At 40.4% G+C, this 21106-nt stretch overlaps 1 protein-coding gene and 1 long non-coding RNA gene across 3 annotated transcripts in view; one reads left to right on the plus strand and one right to left on the minus strand.

Annotated features, from left to right (window-relative positions):
• The window catches only part of LOC126924390 (putative aminopeptidase W07G4.4), a 213603-nt gene extending 211018 nt beyond the window's left edge, over window positions 1-2585 (minus strand). The window contains exon 1 of the mRNA XM_050738820.1: window positions 2452-2585. The gene's annotated coding sequence lies outside the window, so the exon portion shown is untranslated. The remainder of the gene's footprint in view (window positions 1-2451) is intronic.
• Window positions 2586-2675: 90 nt separating this feature from the next.
• The window catches only part of LOC126924430 (uncharacterized), a 54698-nt gene continuing 36267 nt past the window's right edge, over window positions 2676-21106 (plus strand). Inside the window, exons 1-2 of one of the 2 annotated variants that reach the window (XR_007713514.1) lie at window positions 2676-3185; window positions 4059-4393. This is a non-coding gene — a long non-coding RNA (uncharacterized LOC126924430). The remainder of the gene's footprint in view (window positions 3186-4058; window positions 4394-21106) is intronic. The other variant, XR_007713515.1, reaches the window with a different exon arrangement.

The following is a 21106-nucleotide window of genomic DNA, read 5'->3' on the forward strand; positions in this document are numbered from 1 at the left end:
ATTTAATAACGTTTAACGCAAAATTAAATAGAAACTCAGTCATTTTAAATGAAGATAAATTTCTATCATCCAACGAAGCTCGTCGCGTTATTTGTTAAATATAATACAAACACAAAATCCACATCAGAGGATAATAAGCGAGCAACGAGAGACAATGTCAACAAGGTAATTTAATCGAAATCGTATTTTCTGTGCCGGTCTTGTTTAACTACGCGGCACAGCGCGACATCTGCAACGGTGCAACTTTTGTATAGCAATAATACACTTGTAATGTACAAGTTTATACGTAATTGAATGAAAAGAGGCCGCGATGTTACGTTCGTATCGCGTGTATTCCGTGGACTGCCCACCCACCCTCTTCACGAGACTGTTATGGCTCTTTATTGAACGAGTTAATACTGCTACGATATTTAATTAGTGTCAGTTTTCGGTCGAGTCTCCGAGGATTCGATCTTTCATTACTATCGCCAGTGTCGACACGATATTAAATCTGGTAATTTTCATACTAACTGGTTGATTAACCGAATTACCAATGCATGTGAAATACTGCATCTCTAATAAATGACACATCGAAATCGATATTATCCAAATAACTATCGTTTAGCTTTGAATTGTAGTTTAGATGGAAATAATACAGTGCGAGCATAAAAGCAGCTAAAGCTTCACGCATTTCGAATGCCGAAACATGTAAGTGGAGACACTCTTGAAGAAATAAAAGTCTCGAATCCCTTTTATAGCCATGCACTTTCAACTTGGAATTGCTTTTGTTTGTCTCTTTCAAAAATACGGTAACTATAAAAACTATATTTGCACATCATTGCATTTGTCAGGCTCAAAAATCTCAGGTTCATAAATTTCATATCATTTAATAGTTCTCTCATATGGCTAGAAAAATTTGATACTATGAAAATGAAACGTAGAATTTGATAAAAGAAACGTTTCATTGGAAAATAAGGATATGTGCAAATATTTTTTGTAGCCATTGTATACGTTTCAATTCTTAACAATTACGAATTTCCCTTTGTCTCATAAATATTTTTAATTGAATGAAGAAAAACAGAGACGAAAAATACAACGAAACTTCAATTTTATAATAGGATAAGGAGAGCAGTATATAGCGATATCGAAGTAGAGGAGGAGGAATATAAGATAAGAAATTACGAGCAATTGTTCCCCAGAATCAGAAGATTTTAGATTTTCGAGAACCGTAATCGTTCATCGGTTGAGCAATTATCGCGTCACGCTTAATTCGATATTTCAATGTCGTAAACAGGAAGAGAGAGAGAGAGAGAGAGAGAGAGAGAGAGAGAGAAAGAGAGCGTATAATTGATATGGGCTTCCATCCGTCACAATTTCCATTGGAAATGATACAGATCTAATTACAGATTGCTCGAAGAAATCCAAGCTAAGAGGATACTTTCAGAGATTTTACGATGTTGGCTCAGCGTTTCTCTCGGCTTCCCGTAAAATTAAATCCATAGATTTGAGGTAGCTGGTTTTGCTCCTTCGCGATCTTTACATGAACTATATATATCGAGCCGAATATCGACACGTCGAATATCTCAATATCGAACGAAAGAATCGCAGTTTCTTTTGCTGATCGTAAAGAAACAGATTAAAGGCGAGCCTCTACTGCGACCATCGTAATAAATGTCATCCCTAGTCGAAATGGCTACCTTTATTCCAAATTTTACGGGTATATATATCGTCACGTTCAATTCATATTTGAATGACAATTACCACATCGCGCCATCAAACTCAACTTCAGAAATTCTCTACATTCTATGTAGACGATCAAGAGGTTGAAGGTGTTTGACAAAATTTGAAGCACCATAGTTTGTCTAATCTATTTGCCAGGAAAACAAGTTAACCTGTCACTAGCATTTCTAATTTCTTAAATTGTTAAATTCATCTTTTGAAGCCATTATTTATATCATTTCTTAAAATGTAAATGTAATGTAATATGTCTTTAAGAAATTAAATTACAGAAAGAAATTACCCGAAACAAAATCGATCAAATAGAAATTAATTTATATTAATCAAAGAAATCGGGGAAAATAAACAATAAACACCAAAGATTCTACTGACACTACTATAAATTAAAACACTAGATAGAACCGGAAACGAATAAAACGAATAATACGAATAAAATAGCATCTATTAGTACCTATAAGAATTATGTATAAGGTTAAATTTCAATAGAATTGTTCTGCTTAAATTCAATGGAAAATGTCTTTCCTATTTATTTTACTAAATCGTATTCTTTTTCTATGTCGAAGACCTCTAAAGTATTTATGAAACAAACTCGTTATATGTTCTGCGAGAATTATATTGTACCACGATCGATTGAAATTTATGCAAGTATTATATGCAATATGGCGACTAATGTGCTTCGAAAGAACACTCAAATATTAAATTCCAAAATGTTTAAATATGAATCTCTTGACTTACCACATCCAACAATTATGAATAGCAAACTCCTGGTAATCTCATAAAAAACCCTTTATATTCTTGCAACATTAATAGGAACACTAAAAGCCACGGTAAAATCGAGCGTAGAACTACACGATATGCGTATCACAAATCAAACTGGTAAACAGTGCTGCGCGCGCATCATCGACCGGAATATCGATCGCAGAGCCGTTTCGTGTTAATTCTTACAACTATCGAAATGAAACGCCACTGCGAATGCGTCGTTTGTACGTTGTGTCGTAAACATGGACCCCTTGCGTCAATTGTATAACTTGTGTTACATTACTAATTGTATAACAAAGCAATCGAATTGCTTGTTTTTGAAGCAATCGTGTGTAAATTTTAAGACATCGATTAATTTACTGTGGAAAGTGTAGGTTGGAGAAATCGAAGTAATCGCGAAAGTGTGTTACTGAATCGAGTGGTTCGAGAAAATACGTGTTCGAAGTTGTACGAGCATAATCAGGTTAGCTGATCGACCGGCTGATATGTATTCATTGGGATAATTCATTGTCAAGCAATTCGTGTGTGCAATAAGCGTCCATAACATCGGAGTTTGTCAAAGTCCGAAATACGGAAAGCCAGTCAGATCGATGGATGGTTCGTGAAAGTCAGGTTGGATGGTGAATCTTCTCGATGATGGAACGACGTCGTGACAAATATTTTGGATGGAATAACACACTGTCGACTTCAGTTTTGCTTGACGAGCCGAGGTAAACGAACGAAAATGTATTACAAAATGCTATTATTTATCTTGTCCTTGTGAAATATCATTGTTTTCAACTATTTTATACTTTAAAGTCAATGGCATATATTTCGTTGTTTTCGTTTTAGTAACCGACGTAGTATTTTCTGTGATAAGCTTATTTTATGTTTCACTCGTAACAAAGATATTTCGAGGACATCAAAGACAAACGAAAACCGTTTGTAGATCGTTGCACGTTGGATTATAATAAATTCCTCGCACGTGCTATTGCTAGCGTTATTTGGTAAAGCGAAGCTAAAGGAACTCCCTTCGATAAATATTACAGCACGTATACTCGCAAATTTGATGGAAACTGCGCGCTTGCTGGTAAAACAAACATGTCAGGGTTAACGGTTATATGATAGTTGAAAGCGTGCTATTAATCGTAATGCCATCTCCATTAAACGTTTCGCGAATTTAATCCGCCAAGTAGAATAACGTATGCACTTAGTACTGTAAATTTTTACTATGTTTCTTTAATGGACTCTATATTTAGATATTCTGACATTACGCATTTACAAGATATTTTTTCATTTTAATTAGAAAATTCCACTTGCTATATTAAAAATGTTTACAGTTGCATTTCAACATCCGCTAGACTGAGAATAGGATCTTATACTACTCAAATATCGACCACTTTATAGAAGAACAATTACAATTCGTCTATGGAATAGAATCAAACTTTAAGGAAACCCAACCCCTGGTAATGTAGCTAGTTTGCTTGTTAATCGCGCCCCAAATTGCACAAAACAGATCATTATACACGAATCAGTCAGTGTTCCCTTTCTTCCTCTATCCGGTAGATAGTTCATCTTCTAATCCATCCACTCTGGAATTCCAGTTTCATTTAAGAGGATAGCAGTTTCCATCCATTCTTCACCGATTACTAGCTCGACTGCTTCTCAAGGAGAGGGTGAATTAAGCTTGAAAGATGACGTTGGGACGCTCGTCGGATATTTTCCTTTACGATCAAATTCCACGAATTCGTCGACGGTTCAGCAGCCTGTGCATGGTCTTATCGCTGTTTATGACATCGAACATAACGTTTCGATGGAGGAGCAATCTCTGTCCAAGACTTTCTACGCTCGATACATTAAAGGGAACTTTACGATCAGGCCGAGTTCCCCGCCAAGATTGATTGAAAATGCCCGACTCGAAATGCGAAACCATCTCGAGGTAAGTTGATTTCCGTTAGTCGAACCTCTATCCTTTCCATCCAGTGTACTTAGGGCCTCTGGGAAGATTGGTCGGGCTCAAAATCAGTCGGAAAATCAGCTTTTAATCGAACCGTTTTATCGCGCGTTCGTTTCGATGTACGAGAGCCAACCCGGGCTACGCCCTCGAAGCAAAATCGAGTAGTACGTAGTTAAATCTGACAGCGACTGATGAACGAGTCGAGCCCGAACCGGTGTTAGATAATCTTTGTAACGTTAACGATCGCTATAACTGTAACAAGCCGGATCGACGAAAAACCCGATTCCGCTTCGATTTCAATCCACTTTTCCAATTTATCTTCTCTCTTCCTCTCTCGCCTGTTTTCGCTCGGCTTATCGTTCATTTTCCATCTCCTCTCATTTTCTCGTTGATATATGCAACGACAGGAACCTTCTTGCAACAGAACGTTTTCCTCGTTTTCATATCGCTGCATCTTTCTTAAATACCCGATAATATCATCTTTTTATGAACATAAAGTATTCCGAGAAAATTGGATGAAAACACCGTTATTCCGTTATACGGTGAATGGATCGCGGTAAATATCGGACTGGAGAATGATCGTGGTGTCTCCGAAGATTTAATTAATCAGTAGATGCAATTTTTGTAAGTCCATAAAGGGGAAAACGAGAAGTGATAAAGATTATAAGCATCTTCGCATTTAAATTCCCTTCCCCTTTCCTTAGAATTAACGACACAGAATCCCTCAGGGTTAAAGCTCAAATGGAATCACGATAATTTATGGTCGAGGTCAAACTTGATCGGTTAACCAGAAACGCACAGGTCAATTGACGAATCTCGTTGAAAGAACAGAGGTTTCCTAGTATTTATCTTTTACGCTGAATGCTTCAACTTCGGGACCGCATGATTTAGAACAGATATATATGTATGTAGTATCGTGGACAAAAGGTCTAAGATATCTATAAACAATGTCGCGAGGGCCGAGGCGTCGTCGGGTCCATCAATGTATCGTCGGTCCTTTCAAGTGAATAGTTTCGTAGAAAAGGCTTACGTGACCCTGGCCACGGGTCTTCGCGGAACACATGCGTGGTGGGGCTAAGAAAAGACAAAGGGATGCTAGCCCAGAGGGTATTAGTCAATTGAGAAGGCGTACAGTGTTAGTTGAGAAGTCAGGGAGAGCGAATGCAGAAGCTGGAGAGTGTGAGTGGAGGAGCCGGAGAGTGTGAATTGGGAAGTTGAGAGCCGAGTATGATAATAAGACGTACAACAATATTGTAATCAGTTCGTTATTTTGAATATTATTTATTAAACCAAAACATCATTACTTGTCCTTCTTCTAAGACCTATTAAGTTACTACATGTATATTCGCGATTTCCAAAAATTACCGTGGAACAGCTTCATCCATGAATCATGTAGGGGGATTTAATGAAACGTAAATTAGTTCTCGTTTGATCGTTCAATCTAATCTTCTTTTATGGAAATTTCTCGTTCTTTTTGTCAAACCGTCAATTTTAGAAATGTTACCAAGAGCCATTAGTACGTAAGTTGGTTGAAGAAATGGACACTGAGAACTAATTGTTCCTCCTTGGAATCTCTGTCTGGTTCAACCTGTTTCTTTCTATCATTTGTACGAAGCCGAAAACCTTTACCTCTAACGGGAAAGCAAGCCAAGGGAGCTTATACAGAGAGTTTTATTTAAAATGAGAAATGAAGGTTCTTTCCGTTTCCCACTGAGAACAATACTTTCCTAGGAAAAAATTCTGTTTTTCTATCCACGAGATCGATGTTTTTCGAAGTGTTTTACTCTTGCTGTTCATCTTTGTCAGGGTGTAGCGCAAGAAAAGGAAAAACAGGAAGCAGAATGAATGGAACGGAAATTCACATAGATCGATATCCCACGGAATCACACGTTTCTTACTTTTAATTCAACTATCAAATTTAACTGCTGTACGTCTATCGATAGACCATCGAGCGACTAAATTGCTAAAGTTTATCACTTAAAAGGCTTGGCAAGTTTCCAATGGATCTCTGATCTTTTTACACACCCTTCCATAAACATACGCAAGAAAGCTTCGCGATAACTTCGACGTAATATCATTCGCAAAAAAGAAGAAATATCCGGCCGATAAAACCATAAAACGTGGTCTCGCTGGAAACTGTATAAAGCACGAAAAACTCGTCGAAAGCAACTCCCAAATTGTACAACGGTGCATGGAATCGCTACAGGCTGTGTAAGTTAGAAACGTAGCTTATTCGTTGTTCAAAATTAAGGTGGTAGTCGCGTCGACTACCATATGTTCGCGTTCGTTGGTCTTATTACGTTGGAACCGAAATAGCGAATATAGCGATGTCGGCGCGACTTTATTGCGCGAAAGAAGCCTTGAAGTTCCGGGCTTTCCCTGGAGATAACTCGGTTGCACCGCTACTACATCGGGATTACAATGTTTTACGCTTCGCGGAGCCATTTCTATTCCGGCAACTGCGCGGAACGGTGTATTAGTCGGTCGTTGTGACGTTTATTCGGGTCGTAGGGAAGCTTCTTAATACGCGCTAGCTCTTGCCACACCGACCACGCTTTTAATAGCATTCGCCTGGCCAGGACTTGCCCCTTGTCGTTGCGTGTTCGAGACAGAACTTCGGTCGGCTTTAGCCTCTTCGACTGGTCGTGTACAAAGCAACGATGCCTGAATACCCTCGGGGAACGGACGAGAATTCCGAATAGACGGTAGACAGACCCGATTACGAGCTTCTTGTTGTCTAATTCCGCGAGCAATCACAAAGTACTAGCTCCGCCGGATTTATGAAAGTTTCATTAAAGAAAGCGCAGCTGCGTGAAAGAATATCGAGCGACCAGGCATTGTCGAGGCCTGTTTCCGGCTGCACGAAGAGGTGTCTTGATTATGGGAAAAATGTCTCGTGCCTTTTCGATGCCGTCGTGCTTTATCATCACAGCTGAGAGTTTCAAAATCGCTTTATTTAGTACCGACAAAGACTTATTCTTCGTTTGCTTGAAATTATCGTGAGATTACTTTGCCTGCAGGACACACAACGAGGCACAACGAGGAATAATAAGGAAGAGACGTTCAATTCGGCGGCCTTCTTTTTATGCTTGTTTATAATTTAAATCTGTTATCTGGTATCCTCGTTACGTTATATTTCGCGAAGGATTGTTCTCTCGGTTTTATCGCCACGTAAAAGTTTCGCATCGGCTCGTCCATTCTTGATTCATGAACGACGGAGAAAAATTCCATTGAAATTTAACGCATTCAGTCTTAACGGGTAACGTTCTTGTAACAGCGAATTGTGTAACATTACAAAAAATATTGGAAATTCGTTCTGAGGCGAGGCAGCAACCGAATCTCATGGCCGATATCCATGTAGAAAGAAAAAAAAATCGCCCCACGTACGTTCGAGTTTTGCAGAAAATGGAAATTCTCGGTGCTTTTTATCTCGAATAGTTTTTGCATATCTCGTTCTCCCATATTCTCGTTCGTATCCTTTGTACATAATCATCAATTTCCCAGTAGAATTGATGGATAGACCACGACATCTTTTATAAAAGCTATCGACCCAAAAATAGCGGAGAAGAATTATGGCCCTGGCCCTCGAACGTTCTACCCGCAACAATAGCGTTGGCTTGACTGGTGTTTAAAAATCCTCGAAGAAATAAATAACGCATCACAAATTAACTTCACCTGACTGCCCCTTCGTTTTTGCGGCAACTTTTTAGCGTATCAGACGTTCTTCCGCGAATCCTATTTCTCAATTTTCGTCTGTCAGAAGCAGACCAGTTCGTTCAATTACCCGCTGCAATTTGATAAGAACAAGTAACCTTCCATCCCGGCAATATTCGTTTCTTTACCTCTCTCGCAAACAGAAAACTTTATTGCTTAGCTTGACGTAATACTACTCGTCGACAGATGGATGGATCGCTTATTGGCCTTGTTGCTATATCTCGAAAAGACGCTGGAGAAATGTGATTTTACAAAGAGATTATTTCGCGTGTTACAGACTTTTGTGTTCCACATAACGTAACTTTCTATCTGGCCTTCTGAATTCATCGGTTTCTCTCTCCTTATCGGCACACCATCGTTTCAAGCCGACCACGTTCGATCCGCATCCACTTCGCTCGCAATCTTGCTTGCGCCTTCAGGAACCACGAAGAAATTCAAGTCACGTGAACGAATACTCGCACGAGTGCTTCTTCGTACAAAGGGAGAACAAGATCGTAAACATAATTTGCAATTAGCTAATTTTGCTGCTCCGATCGGCCGTGGCATCGACGGGGCAATTGTTGGTCCTTTCAAAACAACCATTTAACCGAGAATAGTATCGATCCTGCCGTTTGCATTTTAACATGGAATCTGTTTCAGCCTGGGTTCGTTTGTAGCTCTCGTTAAAGTAATTCAAAGGGGAGACCCGTTTATCGCGGCTCCAACTTAGAAACACGGGGATTCGAGTTCGAAACTCTTTAACAAACGCGATTATGATACCGCGTTATTCCCAGTTTGTCGATTGTTTCGCGCGTCTTAAAGTGGCAAATAAAGTTCCGTTAACAAATTGTGTAAATCGCGTTGCCGATATGAAATGCAGGCTGAATGGGACTGGCAAGGGCGACGCGAGGACAGATGCTAAAGTTTTCCGTTGCTTCGTCGCGGCACGTCCATGTTCCCATTAAATATTTCTTTGTCAGATACGGGCGAAACTTCCTGTGGGAGGGTCGGAATATTTCATCACTATTCTCTCGTTGCCAGGCACAACTGCAACTCGTAATTATAATCTCGAAACCCGATCCTTATTTCAATATTCCCACACGTAGGCATGCCTTTCTCAAAATTCATTTCATCTTACACCAACGCCACAAGGAGCAATTACTTTCGTAATATTATGTGAGATTACGTTGTTTAATCTGGCGAAACGGCGAAAGTGACTAAGCAACAACGCCGTTTTAATAACGCCTCTTTTATACATCAAACGCAAGTAGAAGCAGACCGCTCTAGTCAGACGTCGGGCCGGAATCAACTTACTACAATACTTATGTACAATGTGAGACTATACGAAGGTTTCAAACAATGGCAAGAAAGAAAGGATAAAATTTTGGAAGAATAAAGAGGACAAAGGCAGCTTACCTGACGAGTTCTCATCAGCAAATGACGTTAATAATTGAACGGTTTGAGGAAACAGTTCTTCGTGTACCTGGTACTTTCGCTACTCGAACGAAGTTGTAGTCGTGTCTGCATGTATCACAAGTTTCCGCACGAGAAGAAAATTGTTCCAAGCTTGCAAGATATATGCCTGCTTTATTTGACCCATTCAGGAAATGTATACATTTAATTTAACTGCGTACACCTCCATTCTAGGATATAAATTATGTTTTCAAGTACACCAGTAATAACGTTTATCATTGTGCAGCTTCTAAGGTACAAACATATTTCTATTCATTTGTACGCGCGACAAGTGCGGCATATTGATGTATCACGGCCGTAAAAGTTGAAAACGGATTACGAAACGGAGTAAAAGGGGATGAAACGTTGAACTTAATGAGGTGAATTTATGCTCGGCAGTAATCGGTTTACAGAAAAATATTTAACCGCGATGATACTTCCATCGGTGCTCAGATATTCGTTAATAGGCAGTTTTTTGGCCTACATTACGTTTTAATACACGAACGCACTTTAAGCTGGATTTTTCCCGGAAGCCTGAAAGATTCAGTATTTACGTTGTATTATCCGTTTCTCAACCAGAGTTTCTTTCGAGATTTCGCGTAGCAAGGATCGGCTTTCCGATTCCTTTGGTTAAATAATAGAAGCTTGCAGAGAGAGCCTACTTTTCACGAGATTCTTTGCGAATTTGTAATACGGCGACTCTGTAAATTCTCTCGGTCGAGAGAGAAACGTTCGGACCCTGAGTTGGGTAATTGACGATATTTCGCCACGGCCCTACGTGTTTTCATTACGATATAAAAGCGAAATTGAAACAAGAACGTCAGTGAGGCCGATCAATAATCGAGATAATCCTTGGGCGAAGTGATAGCTAGAAAACTCTCTGTTCGATCAACTTTTCTAGGAACCAGTTAAACGTTTCACGAATGATTTCGAACGAGGCGTAGAAATACCTGGAACGAACGAATGGACCGTCGTGAATGATTATCTCTCCTTTGTTAAATCCAATTGCAAATCGCTTGCGCATAATGACCGCTCTGGCAAAGGCGATGTCGTGGCGGCGGTCTATCGATTAGCATCGGTTTACAGTCACCATTAGATTCGATTATGCAGTTCTACGGACGAGTTGCAGCCATTGGCAGCAGCAGGAGCCACTGCTGACTGGAACGCTTCACCGCGTCGCGTCGCGTCGCGCCGTCTCGTCGATATGTAACCGATCTGTCCTTCTAATTAGCCGACACCGCAATGCCAACCATTCGATCTATGCTAATACTCTCTCGTCCACGTGTGGCCCACTTTTCTCTCCTATGGCCTATTTCGCACTCTCTCAAATTTCTCTTCGTCCCGCAAATAGCCTTTCAATACGTCTGATCCGCATCTGGTCCGCGTGTTGTGTCAATTGTGGCTGCCTGATGATCGAACGACTCGCGATTCTTTACCTCGTCGGTTGTATTATTCGTACACAGACGTGGGTTGAATAATGCCAAGAGTATAGAGATTCCTTTTAAACTCGAGTCGTTCAACGACGCGGAACTTAACCCACGAGATTTCGGCAATGGTTGAGCCAATGGGGATCGAGAGCTTTTAACCCTCAAACGTTCTCCGTATTCCTCCAGTTCACTTTGCGTACCTTAACTACGTCGAACCTTTTCCACGGTTAGAACCGCGTATGGACCCTCGTGGCTTAGATCGACCGAAATTCCCGGGTAAATGGCACGGTCTTATCCTGATAGCGTTTTACTGTTTCATCCCTCGACGAATGGATCGTTACTCGGTGATAGGCTGGCAAACATCGAAATGACACAATGAGCTCGCCATCGTAAATGACGTTCATCCGAATGAATGACTGTCTTCCTCTAAGTATGCCGTGACCGTTGATGTGTCGAATGGACTGCTCGTAAACAACAACGATCCTGTCAGAGGGAACGAAAGTATCATTCGATAGGGTGGAATCGCGTTAAGGCAAAGATGTTGTTTAAGAGTTACAGGAAATGTCACTTACTATAATTAGATCTCACTCTTGGCTCGTAAGTACTAGGATACTTATTCGTTTCGTAGAAACTTTAATAATTGACGTAGACTGTCGGAGAAACAATTAATAATAATTCGTTAGTACTTCCTACTTGAATATTCATTAGGATATCGAAAATACGTGATCTCGAACGAGTAGTAATTCTTCAAATTCTTACTAATTTCCAAGCAATTCGTTAGGTTTACCTCGTTTCTCTATAAAGACCACTTGCGCTTTACTTGAGGAAATCCACTGATATTCAAGTATCGTTCGTTAAAAGTGCGTAAATGAAGCCGCGAGGCTCGAAGAAACGTGTCGAACGTATCGGGGCAAGGGAATATGGACAAATTTATAAACAACGAGTCCGCACTTGTGTTATATTAAATAGAAGCGTCGAACGGAAGAGAGCGTGCGACGTATATTTACAGAAAGTACGAACGTCGAGCTTTTGATTTATTCGCAACCGGTTAAAAGCGACGAATGGAACACGGCTCACTTTGCCCGCAGTCTATATCAGCTCCCGTCGATTTCATCATGTGCGTTTCATTGTAAAATCCCCCTTGGAAACTCGTCAAACCGGCAGAATTCTCAGTTCTTGTGGATAGAGTCCACAAGGAGAGAAAGGTCGACACATGCTCTTGGAAGGCGATCGATCGTCGGTCAGAGAACGGTGAATAGAGGAGGCGTACGCGTCGAAAGGATGAGTCGAGAGATACCAGGACGTACCCTCGGGATCGGCTTTGGATGAAATACATTGACCAGCTTTTGTTCCCGTTTAGCTATCGTTCCTTGATAAAACACGCTCGCGGTGAGTACCACAAATACGCGAGCGAGTTCGTGTGTTTCCCTGCGAATTAATGTCATCTCTTGGGCTAAAGATTGCAATCGAGTTAAAAAAACTTTTCACGTTTTTCGCTTCTTTCCGATCGATTAAACGTGAAACTTTTAATCTAAATCAGACGTAATTGCGACGAGGCGAATAGAGTGATATGCAAATTGACAAAGCAACGACTTTTTCTATCTATTTATATTTGAAGATCACAGAGAAAGAATATAACTAGCAGTTTTAATATCATTGTACAAAAGGGTGTGATAAAAAGAATCAACAGAAATGAATTTTTATACCTTTTCCGTGTGTTCTTCAATTATGGTCGTCATAAAGGAGATTTAGTACTTCGTTACACTTTTTCTCAACTACTGGCCAGCTAATAATTAAAGAACGTATAGGAGAGAGTTTGTGAGAGATTTTTTTCTTTCGTGTTCGCCTTAAATTTATCCGTCCGAGCATTGGCATGCAATTAAGGGTCATTGTATATATTAGGAGAAGCAACGGTTATAATGGACGAAGTCGCTAGAGTTCATAGCAAAGGGTCGGCCGTAAATCTGGCAGCAAACAAGCGATGTGTAAGGTATGCAAATCCTTAATAGGAAGTACTCGTGGCAGGCTGAGGGTTGAATAACATTCCAACCCCACGAAGGTGGAAAAACATTCTCCTTCGTACGACTGGACATTTGAATACATAAAAACGAATAATTTTACTTTAATCCTGAAACTCGCTGTTCTCTCAAGTTCCTGTCTGTATTTACGTTGTCTTTAAGTTACACCGGACTGGAAATGTAGCATAGAAGAGATCCAGGCGGATATAGCGCTTAAATAAATCCTCACTGTGACAGTTGGTTAAGTCGTAAAATAAGGTTAGTAAAATGAGATAGGTTTGAGTCAGCTAAGAGAGAAAGAAAGAAACGGAAAGAGAGTTTTAACATCTTAAAGTTCAATCGTAAATTGTTTAAAGAATAATCAGACTTGTATATGAACCTCTCAGATACCAAACTAAGTTTTAGAAAATTAAGACGCAACGTATACTACAATAGCAGAGGGTGTCTTAATATAACAACGAGAATTGAAAAAGTGTTATCTCTAGCAAGAAAAATCTTATGGACAGGGCTAAGGAAAACTCGTAATAGTCAATTTTCAAACGCAGATCGGCCAAAAATTATTTTGAACCGAATTGAACAAGGCAAATTTCCTAGTTTGAACTAAATATCCAACCGACTCAAATAGTTCTATCTTACCCCAAAGTATATTTTTTGCAAGAGGAACGAACAGGATGGAAAAACATTTATTCCAAATGATTTATCTCATCGAGGCAATGTAATTGATCTTCGGACAAGATAAACAAGACGATGTCAAATGGTAGCGATATGTTTGAGGGAAGAAGATATCAGTCCATCCCTCGATGGAAGGTAAATGTTTAAATGTCCGCAAGAGCGGACATCGTCGATTGAAATCGATCATTAAATAATGCAGGTGCTCCGTGTTTATCACGATTCAAATTACTTCCGCACGAACTAAATATCCATAATTGAGAGAACGCTAAATACCGGGTTGCAAATACCGATTTGCGAGTGGAGTTTAAAAGTAATTAATAAATTTGGAACGTACCAAGGATGAAACATTCGAGAGTACTTTCAACAAGATTTCCTTGAACAAGACCAGTAGCGTCGTTAATTAATTTTCACCGATTCTACTTAGTCAGTCTGTCGATAATTGAAATTTTATCATTTTTCTCTTTTCCTCTTTCCCTTGTGATACCATGAGTTTGCAATTGTTTTGTAGAGGGGAAAAGATCGTTACTCGAAGACGATCTGTCTATTCATTCGCAACTTCCATCGCCAACTAATTCATGAAGTAAGAGTCAGGTAACCATTTTGGATGCGTGGTGAACATAATTGGTCGAACCTCGATTAGCGTTGGAACAGCTCTCGCAGATTAATGGCACGCCCTCGCTGATGATGAGGCTAACTTGGGCGGCGTCTCCTCCATCACCAGATCGTTCCTGCAGTAATTTGTAGCTTTAAAAGTTATGTTTATCCAACGGACGCGATGGTCTGGGAAAATTGCTGCTGCCCTTAATTTGAAGGTTCGAGATCGTTATGCCCGGATTTATGATCTTCGCACAACTTCTTTTTACCAAAATATCGAAACACCCAGACGACTGTAATTTTCTTGAGAAATTGTTATAAATTCGTGAAACAAACGATCCTCGTAAAGATATGGAACGAGGAAAACTTCCTTTCTTCCTGTTTCCATTTTCAGAGAAGAAAAATTTGGCTTTTCGGATGCTACGTTAAATTACTGAGGCAGCCGGCGACAGTGAACGACTGTATTACTGGGGGCAAGCCGCAGAATTAGGTAAAAGTTGAGTGTACGTGATACCACGTACCGGCCGGCGCAAAAGGTTTCTCTGAAAAAATGTTTCCGTCGCGTGACTTCCGGTAGCATACTTCGTACCGGGCATTTGTATTTTCTGTCAAAATTCCAGCTTGAAAATACCGGTACCCCTCGTTACTTGTCCATTTTCAACTTTCTACCGCTACATTTTCTCGACGAAATTATGGCAAGAACGCATACGCGGCCCATGATATCTCCTTTTCATAGCGGCGAATAATTGATGGGCGGGTTAAGGAGGTCGTGGAAACGTTTCATGAAAGAGGAAATACACTCATTATTACTCGCCGTTTCAATTACACTAGTGTTTTTCACAATACAACAAACTCCGCTCGAAGGATCTCGTTGTTAGCGTACAAAAAACGTAAAAAATAGCATCCGCAAAAATGTTCCATGCGTGTCTACCTATGTCCAAGTTTATGATGCATTCCGCATTTTGCCTACGAATGCGACGTATTTGCTTTTTTGTAGGTGTTATTGTTGTATATCCTACCGTTGTTTTCTTTATTCTTTTTCAATGGCTGACACTGTCAACCACGAAGAGAAAAGAAAAAAAAAGAGTGTTTGCATTCTGAAAAATTGCAGTTTATCGTCGTGACCAATCGCGAATAAAATCAGTTAATTCGGTTTGATTAATTTTAACGTTTCCATTCGACCGATTGTATTAAATTTCCTATGAGAAAAATTACTCGGGAAATAATCGGCACGTGTTTGTTTCTAATTTCATTTGCACCTAGTCGAGGGTCGTTTTTATTTGACACGCGTCGATCCTGTCGAAGGAAAATATTCGTTATTCGATATTTCGAGGGAAAACGATTCGCGCTGCTGTGACCCGGGGCATAAAAGCGCCGAAGCGAACGAGTACGAGGATTAACTTTTTGGATATTAACTCTCGGTTTACAGGCATTGTGCATTAGTCAACGGTGTATTGAAAGTTGTGCTTGCGTTTCGGTTTCCTCTCTGGCGTCCACGAATTTCCGATTATTATAATGCGCGCAAGTTTACCTCTGGCAACGCTTATTGGCGAACGTATAAAAGAAACAAACCGCAAAGCTTTTATGAGTTATGTATAAAATATGAAAAAAGGAGAGTATTACGTTTTTAATGTTTCCTTCTTTTCATTTAATCGACTCGAAGCTCATTGAGAGTTAACGCAACGTTTAAACAGTTATCTCTCTTTCGAGGCCAGCATGGGCGTAGGGAAAAGTATTTGCAGAGTGACGTTTACAAGAGTAACGAAAAGGATGGTAAAAGAGAAGTGTGCGCGACACAAGGGCATTAATTAATTGCTCAATCGCGACACAAACGTTCTGCGACATACATTGTCCCGGCGAAAAGTCCCTCGGTGAGGAAAGTGCAAATAACTCTTGCAATTTCACAAAGCCTTTCCTCTGGCCACGGATAAGCGACTGGAATAGAGACAGCGAAGGGAGAATGTAGATGGGGAGAAATAGAGAAAGAAGAGGGAAACGAGCGTGGAATCGCGCGAAAAAGCGTAGAGCTGTCCTGCACAGTTCGCTCGTTAAGGGACTCCGAGCCAAAATGGATCCAGTAAAGCAACAAGCGAGGCACGTATCCTGGTCTCATCGTCGTACACAGAGATACACCGCCAATAAAATAATGAGAGAATGGCTAAATTCAATTCTCCGAAACCCACTCGTTCCAATCCACTTCGCGTCCCCGGACGCCTCCAATAACATTTGCAACGACGATCCTTATATTTCTCTCGATGGAAACGTGTATTGCATACACGCTCGCCATGTTTCTCTGCCGAACAATTCTTTCGATTCGAGAATAAAGAAAAGAAGAAACAGAAGAGAGGAGTCTCGCCCCATCCCGTTTCGAGGGACGAGACGGTTTGCGGCTTGGGAAATGAAACGAGATTATTCTTTTTCTGTCCGTACCTCTGAAACGATACGTCGAACCTTCTCAACTATAATCAAGAGGGAACAATCAAGAAAGAAAAATCAACGTCTGTGACGTTAATAAACTTTTAGACCAAACTGGTACACGCTGTAACCTGTTTCCTCCGCGTCATTTAGCCACGTATAAGATACGGAGGAGGATTTGTATAGCGTTGGACAGGTCTAAGCAGAAGAGAAACGTATTGAAGCAGAAACAAGCAGACGATGCATAAATAAAAATCCCTTTCGCTCGAACCGACGGGGTAGAAGCGCAACGGGGATAAATAAGGAGGGCCCAAGGACGGAGGCGTTGAATTAGTGGAGTGAAAGATTGCCGGGATGCCCTTTCTGTGACACGATGCACGGTTGACACTTTCCTTTGCTGCATCTCGATGACTCGAGAGGCATTTCCTATTTGACAGCTATCTCGTTGTGTACAAAGCACACCCACGCTACTTTGCGAAAGTATTTTTCAGTTTCGTATAAATATTCATGAAACCTTGGAATTCAAATCCCACGTTAATTAAAGCCCAGTCTATGATGTCTTGGAAATTTACAGATCATTCTTCGGGACATTTATTCTCTTTTTTGGTAATCCCTTTCTTCTTTTTTTCTTCTTTCTCTTTTTCTTATCTGTAATTATTTTTATCATGAAAACTTATTCTTTTCTTTCTAATTAAATTTAAGCAATAAGTGCACATTTCTCAGTAAATGCCCTTTAAAATATATTCAAGTTTTTACTCGTCTTTCAACATTTAAGTCTTAATTCTTCTTTCAATCAATTTTATGTCGCTTATAATTACATTTGTAACGATATCGTGTCACACTAAACGTTTTTCATCGTGAACAATAATTAATCGTGACACGACTTTCGACGCTCGCTGTTGGTCGGTCAATGATAAATTCCGCGAGACGCGACATAAATTTTCTAACATCTGTGTATGCCCGTTAGCTCGTAATTAGTACGCCGATCGAATTAATTGGCCGCCGATATCGCGTATCCCGCCGCGAACTATGCCCGGAACTATACGCGCCATCGTAATCGATACCATAGCACGAATTGCTTTTCTAACCGGTTGGAAACTGATTCTAGAGATCAGGCGGCGCGTGTGCTGCTTAATTTCGCCGATTAAGCAGCCCGGCCGAGAAATTCAATTTTGTTTGAATAACATACGATTGAATCAGAGCTAGCTGGGCGGACCGAAGCACGTACGTGTATATACGCGAAGCAAAATTCGTGTTACGACCCAAGCGATTTTGCTCCGTGAACGTGATAACCCGTACGGTTCGGTGTCCATGAAGCGCAGATAAACGAGGAGTCTCCGTTCCAGATTAGTCTTGGTCTCGATTCGTCGAAAAGGGCTCGAACACAGGGGTAGGTAGAAGAGACAGGGGAGCACAGGTTATGAATCTCTAATCCGGCGTACATTTGGTTTACGTAGGAGCAACTGCATGCAATTTCGTACGATCCGCACCTATACACGCCCACGCATGAGAACAGGTGTACGGGACACAACGACGAATCAGGGGTTCATACGAACAACCCTGCCACTGATGCCTCGAACACCGTTTATCTACAGAGAAATTATTGTCCACTTTAGATGAACGATGTTTCGAGTTAAGTCATGACAATAGTTACGCATCTAGCCTCGAGCTAACGTTCTTCCGTACCATGTCAGAGCCAGGTCCGATTGCCGCTACAAGCCAGGGATTACGAATGCTCCCAAGGATTCGTTTCCCTCCGCGTCCTACGAAACCTTGACACGTTGTAAACCTGCTCGTTTTACCCTTTCTCCCTTCATTTTCTTGTCTCTAAACATGGGACCATAACCGAACCGAATACCCGGTAGATTCGGTAAACCTCTTCATATTTGTCGATGCAACCGATGTACAGTGGAATGAGAGGAGAGAATCTGTTGCAGCACACGCCACTGGTTAAGATGTAGCATCAGATGGGTAATTTGTTTCTTGCTGTTTAAAACCGAGGCAAGAAGGGATGAGCCTTGTTTTCTAACGGCAACTTGTCGGTTTTAGTACTTGCTTCTTGTCTGGATTATTCTCGTTACTTCGGTTCATGTTCGGGCTGATAATGACCGATTAGAAACATGGAATATTCGAAGAAGAAATGGGTGCTTGCTTGGATCGAGAAGCTTAGAGAAACTATTAGGTGCATATGAAATTTCGTTTACCCAGAGTCAGAATTTGACGGTCTAGTGCTACTTATTAAATAATATTCTATGGTCAATCATTAAAGACGAAGAAGCTCGTTAAAACGCTAACCGAACGCGGTCAGAGACAATAATGCACCAGAGAGAACGGCTTATCGTCGTTGCGTGTAAAAGGCAACAAACGGTTAACAGCGGCTAAAAATTCGTGCGCGTGCAAAGGGAAATCAAACAGGGAAATCAAACAGGGGAATCAAACAGGGGAATCAAACAGGGTTCTGATTTGCGTATGTAACAGCGTTGTCAACGACGAAGAGCGATAATTTTACGCGATCGCAGATCAGAATAGTCAGGGAGCTCGGTTCTCTTCTTCGTTTTGCCCTAGGTTCCATTTTTCTCGCTGGTGTTACTCTTTCCACCGACGTCCACGGAAATTGCATCGACTAACCGTTGAATCGAGCCCGCCGCACGCCACCTTAACCGCGATAAACTTACCCTTCGAGAAACCAGAGAGAGAAAGACGGACAGAGAGTGAGAAGGGTGGAGAGAGAGAAAGAGAGAGAGTTAGAAGAAAATCAGGAATCACGTTGACCTCCTTCGTCTGTTCTTTCTTCTACAATTGTATTTCCCAGAGTGTCGGCGCGTTGCTTCGTTTCCTCGTCAGCGGTCAGATTTATTTTTCGGAAACACGGATCATCTGCGGTACAACGAAGCGTGCTGCTTCGATCCTCTGTTCGCTGATTGGTTCGTTTCTTGGCGAGATATGAACATCCCGGTGCATTTCAGAGGCTGAAGGAGAGATTGGTGTGATGGAATTTGGAAAAATCGTGTTGAGGATTTGAGATATAAATACGTTTCAAATAGGAAGATATATATATCCTACTGTATACACATATGTATGTATACACATATATATGTACACTATTGGGCAAAAGCTAAAATAACTATGTGTTTCATAGAATCTACGAATTCAAAAAATATCGATTAAAACTTCTATTATTATAGAAAATTGTTTTATAAAAATCTATCGAAGTAAGGGAATTTATCACTGATATCTGCGATATTAATTTTAAATTAATGAGAATCAAATTAGGAAGAGATAGAGTTTAGATTTTAGTTAGAATTCAATTACTACGTGTATAGGAATCACTTAGGGTTCAATTAAACTAAGCTAGAACTCGATCAGTTATTGTATAGACCCTTGTACATGTATTCCAATGTATTGCAAACATTCCTCCAGCTATACTGCTCTATTACATTACAAACTCTTGGATACCTCCACTTCCAATATTAATTTATTATTGTTGCCTAACGTATCATCACTTTACTTCGCAACAGATCGTAAGAAACTTATGATTCTCCTATATTTCCCAATAATCTTCTTCGAAGATCAAAACTTGTAATAATAATCTAGCAGAAAACTTTTTCCATACCAAAATTCCTTCGACGAGGTGGATTAAACATTATCGATATCCAATATCCTTATTCAAAGTTTAATTTTTCAACTACCACTACACGTGCTTCAAGAATTATTAATTATGACGATACTAAGCAAGAATCCAATATTTATCGTTTACATTCTACTCTCTATTCCACAACATTTTACCAGTTTCTAAAACGTAGGACATTTCAATTATACTGCGAACATCTATACAAATTCATAGTTTTATAATGATACCTGAAGAAATAATATCCGAATGGAAACTTATTTCGGCCTCTAAATAATACGATAAATATTTTATATTTTTATATTTCGTGCATTTTTACATACTATATATGTATATTATTGCGTCTATAAATTTCATATACATGCATAAACATCCGCCGCTTAATTATAATAATAATGTTAATAATAGTAACAAGCGTTGTGGCGAAAAGCGAACGCCGTTACGAAGTATTCCTCCCTCATTTACATTCACGAATCGATTTACCTTTCTTCCGACGTCAGCTCGTAATTTCTGGCGAACGTATCGTACGCAAGTTCGTTGATTAGTGCGCACGCGAGACATACCATAGAAGCGACGATGCAGCGTTGCTGCGTCGCGAACTTTCCACAAACTGAGGCCACGCGTCCGTGATCGAGGAAAGCTCGCGTGAACCCTACGTTGATTCGAGCAACAACCTCGCGAGAATTAATTGCCGGAGGACTTTCAACCGCCTCGAGGTCTCCCAGATGTGATTTCGTGCAGAACTAGGCGCGATGTATCGTTTCGATCGAAAATATCGACGAACAGTCACGTACTG

This window comes from Bombus affinis, chromosome 14, assembly GCF_024516045.1.
Source record: "Bombus affinis isolate iyBomAffi1 chromosome 14, iyBomAffi1.2, whole genome shotgun sequence".
In the NCBI taxonomy this organism is placed as follows: domain Eukaryota; kingdom Metazoa; phylum Arthropoda; class Insecta; order Hymenoptera; family Apidae; genus Bombus; species Bombus affinis.